Here is a 12056-nt window from a genome sequence, read left to right as displayed (position 1 = left end):
AGAGGGAGGACCATGTGAAGATTCAGGGAGAAGATGGCCACCTGCCAGCCAAGCAGCGAGACCTCAGAGGAAACCAGCGCTGCCCCCACCTTGACCTTGACCCCAGACTTCCAGCCTCCAGAATTGTAGGAAAATTAATCTCTTGTCCTTTCAGGCACCCAATCTGTGATACTTTGCCATGGCAGCCCCTGCAAATGAAAATGCCTACCCAGGACAAAGAGTGAAGATTCAAGGGGTATAAGAGAGGCTAAAGGGTATGAGATTGGTTGGATATTAACCTCAATACATTGTCAATTATATGAAGATCTAAGTCACTATCTGTCCTGATTTTCGCATCTAAGTACAACTGCTATTGTCTCCTCCTGTGGTCTTGAACTCCTTTCATTATTCCCTCCCCCCTCCCCCTGTCCCCCTCCCCCAGTCTCCACCAAAGAAAGTCAAACACTCCAAGGATCAGACTATGACATGTAGGGGGAAAATCTTCAAAGTTTGTATTTATAAAAAAAGAAATAATTTGTCTTCATATATACTTAAGTCTAAGGATGTAACTTTAAAATAAGCAATTCATTAACCTCGTCCAATTTTTCATAACTTTTTCCATGTGTTCCAAACCAACATTTCCCAATTGTCTGCCAGACATCTGCACACGAATATCTTGAATATCTCTTAAAGGTAGCCAACGCCATACATCCAGAGGAGAGTTCATCTTTTTTCTTGGAATCCATCTCTCATCCCCTGCTCCCATGATTCCTATTAGTGGCATCGCTATTTGCCAAGTTGCTCAAATCCAAAATGTAGATGTCATTTTCCTAAGATTATTTATCACATTTCATCAATTCCAAGAGGTACATTTTTTTTTACCACTAAAATAAAGATGCATCTTTCCATTGCTGGTATTTTAACACTGAGTCATAATTTAACCGATGGCTTTTAAAAACTTAATTATACTTTAAAACATGGTGTGTCTTATAATTGATGGCGTATTACTTTCAGTGAAAAACAAAGAACCATAAATCTTCTCTCCTCCTCTCCACTCTCACTGCATCTGCTAAGGTTTAGTAATAGACATTATCTCGCATTTGGACCACTTGTCTCCTGACTGACTTTTGCTGCTGGTCTCTTTCCATAATTTCCTTTCCTCAGGCCACCAGAGTTATCTAGAACATAAGATTCCTTTGTTTGTGGTGGCTCTTACTGCCTATAAAATGAATCCAAACACCTCCAGATGGCATTTCTGGTCTCAACCTACACTTCCCGCTCCACTTTCGCAGCATGGATTTCTCTCAGGAACGCTGGGTTCCAGCTGTAGCCACATACACATAAGAGCCCCTCCAGACAAGACCCAGGTTCCTGTGGCTCAGAGCTTTTCTCATTCCATCCCAGGAAGCCAGCAGGTCCTTCCCCAACTCCAAGGTCTTCGCTCATGGTATATATTATATTTCATTAACATGGCACAGTACACTTTTATTAGACCTCATTTGTACACCTGTTTCCTAGAAAGGGGTTCCCTGAAAGGCAGGAAGTATGACTTGAGTCATAGTGGATTTTCACTTGGAAGGCAAGAGAGAGCATACCATCTCTTAAGTGTCTGTGTGCAGAAAAAAAGTGGAAACAGACCTCAGACGTCACGCAAGGGAGGTGGTCCAAGGAAAATTTGTCTTATCTTTGAAGAACTCTAAGTGACACATTTTTAGGAGAAGAAGAAATCTATGCCCTGATTCCTTCGTATTATGATGATCTCTTCATTCATGGTGATAGCTTCTAACCATCTTCCAGTGATCCCTTCCTCTAGAAGGTCCTTGTGTAATCTCCTCCCTTGAGGGTAAGCCAGCCCTAGTAACTTGCTTTTGATTGACAGAATATGGCAGAAGGCAGGAAATGCCACTTCTGAGATTAGGTTATAAAGAACTGTGATGTCCAGCCCGTTCCCTCTCCCCCCTTTCTCTTGCTGGCTCTTCTTGCCTGTTCACTCTCATCCAGCGAGCTGCCACATTGTGAGCTGTTCTACGTGGACAGGCCCACACGCCAAAGAACTGAGGGTGGCCATGGCCAATGTCCTGCAAAAAACCGTTGTCCACATCCACCTGAGGGAGCTTAGAATCAGATCCCTTCCTAGTCAAGCCTGAAAATGACGCCAGCCAATACCTGGATGGTAGCCTTATGAGAGATCCTGAAATAAGAACTCAACTAAGCCAAGCCCAGATTCTTGAGCCATAGGAACTCTGGAATAGTAAATGTTTTTTAAGCCACTAAGTTTTGGGGTAAATTTGTTACACAGCAATGGATAACTAATACACTCACCAAATAAGAAAATCAGAAAACAAATACCAAACACAGAACAAGTGGAAAGGACAAAAAAAAAACTCTTACAGAGTCTCCCCAAGTACTCAAAAAAAAAAAAAAAAAAAGACAAAGATTCTGATTTGCATTTCTCTAATAATTAGTGATGTTGAGCATTTTTTCATGTGCCTACTGGCCATCCATATGTCTTCTTTGGAGAAATGTCTATTTAGGTCTTCTGCTCGTTTTTGATTATGTTGTTTGGTTTTTTGCTGTTGAGATGTATGAGCTGTTGGTATATTTTGGAGATGAGGAATCTAAAATATGGCACAAATGATCCTATCTGCAAAACTGAAACAGATCTTGGTCATAGAAAGCAGACTTGTGGTTGCCAGAGGAGGGGGAAGGAAGCGGGAGGGACAGGGAGTTTGGCGTTGGTAGATGCAAACTATTACATTGAGGGCAGATAAGCAGGGAGGTCCTACTGTGCAGTGCAGGGAACTATATTCAATCTCTTGGGATAAAACATGATGGAAGATAATATAAGAAAAAGAAGATATATATGTATAAACATACACACACATATGTGTGTATGACTGGGTCACTATGCTGTACAGCAGAAATTGACTAAACACTATAAATCAACTATACTCTAATAAAAATATATTTTAAAATGGACAAAGGGACTAACTTACTGGTCTGATCGAGCACTCAGTAGACAACAAAAAGCCAGACTATCCCAGTGTTCCCTTTATCCTGGTCCAACTCACCATGGAGAATGGCTCTCACCATTGACACACTTCAATTTTTGTATTCACAATTGCCAAGTCTTTTGGTGTTGGTTGTACATTAACTACTGTCCCAGTTCCTAAGAGGGATATATGTGGTGGGAGATCCACCTAGAATGTTCCCTTTGCTTGGGGAAAAGCCTTAAACACCTTTCTGGGGTGTAAGGACTTTATTCCTATATGCAGTGGGCAGCTATGTAAGGTCACCCGACCTGGGAAGGGACCCGAGACCATCTGCACTTATAGAAGCCACCTGTGGAGGCTGTGACACCTGGCAGCACCCGAGCCATTCTGGCTTGGGATACTCTGCACAAACTAAGCCCCCTGCTAGCTTCAAAGCCTGCTATTCAACTCAACGCGGGATTGAGTGTTCCACAGACCTCGTGGTTTTTGTTGCTGTCTTCCCTGGTCTGTGTTCTTTTATGTTGAAACCCACTGAAAGGCTAACCACCATCCCTGCTTCGGCGTGGTTTTGGCACCAAACTCGAGGGCAGCAAACTGAGCACTCCTCCTGTGTGTGGTGTGGAAACACAACCCCAAGGGTCCCTCACTGTGCCAGGGAGGAGGACAAAGGAACGTGTGTCATCAAATTCAACTTTGGCCGAGACTCTTCACCAGGTCTATTCACTTCTCTCAGCGCAATGGACCTCCTTCGCATAGAACACAGGCCAACGCCACTTTCCACTGGGCCCCCAAAGGAGAGCAAGACCACCTCCAGAGACCCCCCGGTTGAGCCGTGTAGCCACCACAAGGAGAAGCGTGTGGCAGCAAAAATACACTGGGTGAGTGTGTTTTCCAAGCCTCTCCTCCCCGCTGCCTATGAAGGAGAATCCTGTGTCTTCCCCATTCTGTTGCCAGGAAGCAGAATCTCGACGCTGGGGAGGCATTAAAAGGACCTAAGCCAGAGTGCCACTGTGGCTCAGCGGTAATGACCCCAACTAGAATCCATGAGGACGTGAGTTCGATCCCTGCTCTAGCTCAGTGGGTTAAGGATCTGGCATTGCTGTGAGCTGTGCTGTAGGTCGCAGACAAGGCTCAGATCTGGCGTTGCTGTGGTTGTGGTGTAGGCTGGAAGCTGTAGCTCTGATGAGACCCCCTAGCCTGGGAACCTCCATATGCTGCAAGTGAGGCCCTAAAGAGAAGCCCAAAAAAGAAAAAGAAGAAGACAAAGAAAAGAAAAAAAGAAAGGACCTAAGCCAAGCTGGAGTTGATTTGCACATGAAAAGGCTGAGGGTTGGTAGCTGCAGAGAAAGGGGTAAGAGGTGAGGGGGCAAAAGCTAGGACAGGGTGAGGCTGGACAATGTGGGGAGGGTGGGGTGGGGAGAGATTTGTGGGGGAGCTGGAACTGTAGGTGTGTGTGTGTATGTAGACAGAAAGACAGAGAAAAGGGGGGGTATTTTAGGAAATTTTACTGCATGTTACAAATTGAACCACGCTGACTTTTTTTTGTGTGGTCTTTTTGCCTTTACTAGGGCTGCACCAGCGGCACATGGAGGTTCCCAGGCTAGGGGTCCAATCGGAGCTGTTGCTGCCAGCCTACAACATAGCAACAGCAACACGGGATCTGAGCCGCGTCTGCAACCTACACCACAGCTCACGGCAACGCTGGATTCTTAACCCACTGAGCAAGGCCAGGGATCGAACAACCCGCAACCTCATGGTTCCTAGTCAGATTTGCCTCCACTGGGCCACAATGGGAACTCCCCACGCTGACATTTTTGGGAATGTCCCTTATTAGGATCTGCTGTTGAACGGGTGCTTTGTTGACTATGATGCCTGAGGTGTGGCCACATGGAGCTTGCTTTTTAGGGGTGGCAGTAGAAATGTTACCTGTGTAGTGCCTTCTAAAAGCAGCCACTGCCTCCGTTTGGTTAAATTAATAGACTTAAAGGACAGGGATGAGAGGCTGTCTTCTAAAAACCCATGCGATCTCCTTAGAGGGTGGTGCCTCCAAACAGGTGTTCAGGAGTATTGAGGTTCCGTGTCTCTTCTGATGCCTGAGGGAGATGGTGTAACACAGCAGAAAAGGCACAGGGTCTGGAGTTGGACAAATCGGAGTTCACATCTCCATCTTGCCTCCTATTTATTGGAAAGTTGGTAATTTTACTTCTTGGCACCCTTGTCTCCTGAGATACAGTAAAAGCATAGCAATAATTAGACTGCAGGGCAGTTGTAACGACGGAGAAGGATAACCTAGCACTGCACCTGGGACCGGGTGGGCATTAACAGATGACAGCTGTCATTATGGTAACTTCCACCTCTGGTCTCCCTCTGCGGGCTCTGCTCCCTCCTAGACGGAAACGATCATTTTAACTAGAAGAGAATCAGAGGCAGGGAACAGAACTCCGACCCGCTTTTTCCAGGGGGAACCTAGAAGATACCCTGTGGAAGGGCAGGTGAACAGTCTAGAATTTCCCAACGCAGTTGTAAAATCTAAAAATCTAAACCTAAAAGAGAAGACATTAGTGAGGATGCGCTGAGACAGACAAGAGCTGATCTCGAGTTAAGATTTGCAAAAAAAAAAAAAAAAAAAAAACCCCTCTTGGCAGATAGACACCCCAAACACGTGGGACTCAAATTTATGGCATTGTCATCTTCCTAAAATGATGAAGTTTGAGTCCAGGCTTTCCACTCCTACTGCTCCATTTTCAGCAGCTTCATATGTCTACCTCTGTCCAAAACAGTATTTTTAATCTCCTCCTAATGTGGAAATCTCCACTGCCTTTTCATCATTTCTCCCGCCCTGACCTCCCTCAAAGGATGAAACGAAACATCAACTGTTCTGGTATCAGTTTAATAAAATAAAGCAGATCCCTTCTGAAAGCTTCCTTCCTAAAGTCCATAGAGTTTAAAGGAATTTACATTTTTATCCACTTCAGAAAGCTCGGCTCTAAGCATATTTGAAATCTTATCTTTGATTAAAGAAAAAATGCATCTTTTTTCCTAAAGAATAAATTTTTGAGTGGATTAGAGTAACTAACTGGTAGGATAATTCTACCAGTTACATTCCTGCTAGATCCCACTGAATTTCAGTTAGGGTCAAATTTCCAGCATTCATCGGGAGAACAGAGGTTCGGTGGAGTCAGCCCTTTCATGGAGCTTGGAAAGATATTTTGAAGGTATTGGCCACAAGGAAGATTGAAAAAAGGAGATGCACTGAAAAAGTGAGTCTTTGCTTTTCCCCTCTTTCTCACAAGAGGTAAAATTATTATTATTTACATGTGTTCCATTGTCAACTGGGGATATTGGTGAGTAATACAACCAAGGAGAAAGGGGGCCTAGGTTTTGGATCCATCTCAGCTTTACTATTTGTGTGAATTTCCCCTTGATGTGCCCCCATGTCCTCATCTGTAAAACAAATAGATCTAAGATGTGCTTCCAGCTGTAAAATTATTTATTTCTCAGATTGCTTTCATCCTCACGGATTCACCTGCAAGAGCAAGCAAATATTCCGTGACAGCTCTAGGAAGGTTCAACACCTAAGGGCAGAATCTTCAAATATCTATTTCCAATTATACTTCATGCACACACACACACACACACACACACACACAATCACTGTCACAATTAAAATCCGGGTGAGAAAAAGGCTTAATCCCCAAATTCCTACTGCAAGCAAGAATTCCATACATTTGTGTCCCTTGCACAAAGTCAAATGTTTCTGAGATGAAATAGAATTTAATCTGATCTCTAGTGACCATGAAATTGAGTTTCAGGATGTGCCTTACTTATGCAACACTGTTGAACTGGCGGAATAAAGGGCAGCATTTTAAAAAGTGGTTGGTATGCCAAGACCTAAATTTGGGGTCTTTCTCTCCGGCAACAGCTAACAGGATCACTAACACCTAAAAAAGAATGCAAGCATCTGCAGGCAGTCTCCACACGGCTGCACATGTCAGCAGTCGTTACCGAAGAAACACAGACCCAGATCCAGGGTCTTTGCGTCCTTGCCAGGAAATGATTTTGGACTACTTTGTTTTAACACCTTCACCCCTGAATTCTTTGTAACCACAGCTCAACGCAGGGGCTAAAATACACCTATTCATGCCTTTGTAAATCTGCACATGTTTATAATTTGGGATTGCTATGTGAAAACACACTTTTCTATTTATCTTCAAGTCAAGCAGCTGGGCCATCTTAATGGATTCTTCTCAACACCAGGCCATTAAGACACAAAGGCATGGGTTCCAGGCATGGAAAACCCTCTGGCCACACTTCTTCGATCTCCGTGGTCCCTGCTACTGAGGACTGCTTGATCACTAGACAGTCAGTGACCTGTCAACCTCCTGGTAAAGTACAAACCAACCTAGAGGTCTTTAGGAGCCCTAGAGGAATGCTGTCTGCTCTTTGCTGAATGTCACAAATACGGGTGGAAGAACTGTCATGTGAAAAATACACTCTCACCAAAGGCTGCATCTCTGTTCACCTGAGATGGTCTCAGCATTTTAAATCTACTGTTGATTTGAGGTCCCCCTCCCTCTTCACGCTAATACAATACTGTACATCAAATGCACTTCAATAAAAATAATAACTTTTTTTTTTTTGTCTTTTTAAGGTTGCACCCGCAGCATATGGAGGTTCCTAGGCTAGGGGTCTAATCCGAGCTATAGCCGCCGGCCTACACCACAGCCACAGCAATGCAGGATCCGAGCGGCATCTGCAACCTACACCACAGCTCACGGCAACACCAGATCCTTAACCCACTGAGCGAGGCCAGGGATTGAACTCACAACCTCATGGTTCCTAGTTGGACTCACTTCTACGGTGCCACGCTGGGAACTCCAAAAATGATAACATTTTTAAAGGAGAATGAATGTTTTATTCCCCAAAGCTTCATATGGTAAATTTTCAAGCCTATCAAAAAGTTGTAAGAATAGCATCATGACAACTGTATACCCTTTATCTAGATCCATAATTTTACCACATTTCCTTCCTTCCTTTCTTCCTCCCTCCATCTCTCCTCTCCCCCTCCATCTCTCCATGGGTAGGTCTATAAAAATCATACATTCTATACACAGACTTCTTTTCACTCAACATTCATGGTGTGACACAGCGTGTCTAAGGGCTCCAGATTGAGTACATCTAAACCCCAAGAGTATCCCTCCATCCGCAACTATCTTCAAGACAGACATCTTGTGAAAGAAATTGAACATAGAAGGCATATTATTAGCTGATAGTCAATCCATGCTCAACTTTCCCCAGTTGTCCAATAATGTCTATCAAGTAGTTGCTCTTTCTCAATCATGGATCACACATGGCATTTGGCTGTCATCTGCAGCAGTTGTACGGGATGGGGAGGTGTCTTTAATGACACTTGACAGAGTTAAGGAATGCAGGCCAGCTGTTTTGGGAGATGACCCTCAATTTGGACTCTGTTTCCTTAGAAATGAAATGGCTTTAGGTTAAATATTTTGGGACACCCTCCATCAAAGTGATGCTGTGACTTCTTAGTGCATCACTAGGACACCTTGAATCATTGCACCTATTTCAGGTTTTGGTAAGTTTGAGCATGGCCAATTAACGACTTAGAGCTATAATGCTTTAATGTGAATACTAAATCATTTACACACCTTGAATTTCAAGCTGTTAACAGATAGTTATTCAAAAATCTTACCCTCCACATCATATTTCAATGTAGCTATCTTTTGTGTCTCTAATATGTTAACTCATTTTCTCATAAACCAGGAGATGCTAACTGTATTCCAGAAGATCACATGGACATAAACACTAAGGGCTTCACAAAGCAGGTGATTCTGCATTGGGTCTTGATAAAGAAACCATATTTTGTCAAGAAGAGCAGAGAGCGTATCATACTCACAAGAAGTGTCACGAGGAAAGGCTTCACACAGGAGAGTAAATAACATTTGAGGAAGTACAAATTGACTGTAATGATCCATACAAAAGATGAAGAAGGACTTAGGAAACGCAGGAAAGTAGACAGACTGGAGAAAGTTGCCAAATGCCTTGATAGTTCAACTAGCACAGCTGCATGTATATGATGCCTTTACCGGCACTGGTGGGTAGGAGGGGTCATTTAAGTCTAATGTGAATACATTAAGTTCAAGGTGCTGGTAGGACATCTAGATGGAGCTGTTCAATAAACTGAAAAAAATGGCCTGGAGTTCAGGAGAAAAACCTCGGTGAGAAAGGATGACTTCGGTCAAAGCTATGAGGAGCTGAGGTCATGAAGACAGATCAGCACATGAGCACAAAAAGGAAGCAAATGATAGGTTTGAAGAGCGAATTCTGGAAGAACATGAACAGGATGGGGGCAGGGGAGAGAAAGGTGACAGTTCTGTTTCTCGCTGGGACCCTGACCAGTGCACTGGTTTTTGGAAATGTTGACCTGGAGGTAAATGGAGGAGAGGAAAAAGAATTTGACCAGATTTGTACATTCAGGATGTATGGGCCATAATTAACTCAACATAGAGAAGTTTTTTGGTTTGTTTGATTGATTTTTTTTTTTTTGGACTAAAGATAACTCCATTGTGTGTGTGTGTGTGTGTGTTTCCAATACCACCAAGCAATGAACTCAATCCTGGCACTGTTTACCTGGAGACAGTATCAGATTGCCCAAGTTAAGGGCTCAGTCCCATTAAAATTGTCCCCACTTCAGATGTCAATCTCAAGTTCAGATTGTCAGCCCTGCTTCTGACCAAGGAGCTATAAAATCAGAGGTTCCCAAGACCCTGCTCCTTGGGTTTGATTAATTTGCTAGAGTGGCTCACAGAACTCAGAGAAACAGTAACTTATGCTTCCCAATTTATTATAAAGGCCACAGATGAACAGCCAGATGAAGCAGTACACAGGGCAAGATATGTGGAAAGGAGCTGAGTTTCCATGCTCTCTGGGTGCACTACTCTCCTGGGACCTCCATGTATTCACCAACCAAAACGCTCGCCGAACCCTGCCCTTTGAGGTTTTTAATGGAGGCTTCATTACACAGGTATGACTGGTTAAATCATTGGCCACTGGTGACTGATTCAACCTCCAGCCCATCTTCCCTCCCTGGAGGTCAGTGAGGTGGGACTGAACGTTCCAACCCTCTGATCACAAGGTTGGTTCCCCCAGCAACCAGCCCCCATCCTTGCAGCTTTCCAAAAGTTACATCATTCAGGTGTGGCTGAAAGGAGCTTGCTCTAAGGAACAAGATACTCCTTCACTTTTACAGAACTGGAGCTATTTTAGGAACTGATGACAAAAGACCAAATATTACAACCCAAGATGCTCCCATCACTCCCATTGTTTAGGAAATTCCAAATGTTTTAGGTGCTCTATGCCCGAAACAGACAAAGACCAAATATATGTTGCTTATTACAAATCACAGTATTACAATAACAAATTAGTAAAGAAAATATGTGATACAGGATGAGAGGGAGTGAGGAAGTATTAATTGAAAAGCGCAACAAAAAGGAAAAATGACGGCAAGGACGAAATGGAAAGGAAATTCAAATGAAAAAGGAAAGAGAAGGAAGAGAAGTCAGGATAAAAATGAGAAAAAAGCAACAGAGGTCCCTGGTTGTCTTGAATCAAATTGCCTCCCTGTTCCAAAGCTGAGGCAACAGGCAAAGAACAACAGTTGATCTGCTATAAGAAGACAACATAAAGAGCAATGCATGTATCCCAAATCTTTAATCTTTCTAGAATTATTTATGGTTCACATTTTAAAATGTTTCCAAAGCTCTTTTCTCAGCTTCTGGACTAAGAGCTGCTTGCTTCTCTTCACGTGGATTTCACTGGAGCCTTCCCTGACTTCATGACACAGGTTTTGTTTCCATAACATTAAATCCCAGCCCTCCAGGGTCTGGAGATGCCACCAGCTTGGGACCAAACAGTTATCTGTCAGCATCATTAAAGCCACAGCCTTAACATTTGAAAGAGATGGATTTGATAAAACATTTAGAACTAGCTAACCTACGTACACATTAACATATATAATATATATATATCGATTTTTAATAAAGTTATTCAAATCCATTCCTTCCCAATTTGACTGTCTATGTATTTAACTATCTATATTAACTTTCTTGGCTACATGATTCTGACAAACGAAATCAGAAAGATTTTTAATGACTAATCACAAACACTACTGACCAGTATAGGAAATAAAATGTATCCACAGAAGTACAATTCTTACAATTAAAAAAAAACCAACCCATTTCATATAACGTGCTGAAACCATGTACCTAATTACATGACCCCTACAGTTCTCAAACGTAATTTTTTGTTGTTACATCAAATTTCAACTAGTCATCTTGATATGACTAAGAAACTTTTTAACAACAAATCATTAAGGTCTACATAGGAGGCTGCCTAAATTCTTGACATTTTTCTAATTGTTTTCTGCAAGACTACAGGCTCAGAAGGCAGACACAATGGAAGCAGTCAGTGAGTGATCCTCAGCTTTCTGTGCACACAAGTGTCTGTACACGTGTGTACATGGCGGGGGAGGGGGGGGCGTGCATGAGCATATGTTCCTTCCAGAACTAAGATTTGTATTTTAGATCTTCTACCTTGTCTTATTACCAAAAGGTAACATCAATTAAGTAATTAAAATTGGTTGCCAAGAATTATGAAACATATCAATGCATGGAAAAATCCCTGCATCTGACTATGTGTGAACATTTGAGCTTTATTGGCTTTGGATGGGTAGGTTCAGAAAAGCCAGGGCTTTGCTTAAACAATCCTCCTGAGGACATTAGAATCACCTCCACACCCACTGCGTCTTTAGAAAGTTGGTCTACTTATGTGGTACGTAAATGCAAGTAGATTTTTAAGATTGAAAACAGCAATTTATCGTAAAACTGCTGCTTGTTAATCATGAAATTCTGTCTCTCTACCTCCTCCCCCCTTCATTCCAGAGAAACGCAGAGAAGAACTGAAATGAGAAAACCGTAATTACAATCGCATTCCTCTCCTGGGGTCAACTTAATTATCAGCCTCTTATCCCCAAACAAATTTACCTAAGAACGAACATCCTTATCACTC

General features: G+C 42.8%; 1 protein-coding gene across 1 annotated transcript in view; it reads right to left on the bottom strand.

Annotated features, from left to right (window-relative positions):
- LIMCH1 (LIM and calponin homology domains 1) overlaps positions 1 to 12056 on the bottom strand; it is a 356320-nt gene that overhangs the window by 177510 nt on the left and 166754 nt on the right.

Source organism: Phacochoerus africanus, chromosome 10 (genome assembly GCF_016906955.1).
Source record: "Phacochoerus africanus isolate WHEZ1 chromosome 10, ROS_Pafr_v1, whole genome shotgun sequence".
NCBI classification, from domain to species: Eukaryota; Metazoa; Chordata; class Mammalia; order Artiodactyla; family Suidae; genus Phacochoerus; species Phacochoerus africanus.
This window is presented reverse-complemented; position numbering and strand designations above follow the sequence as displayed.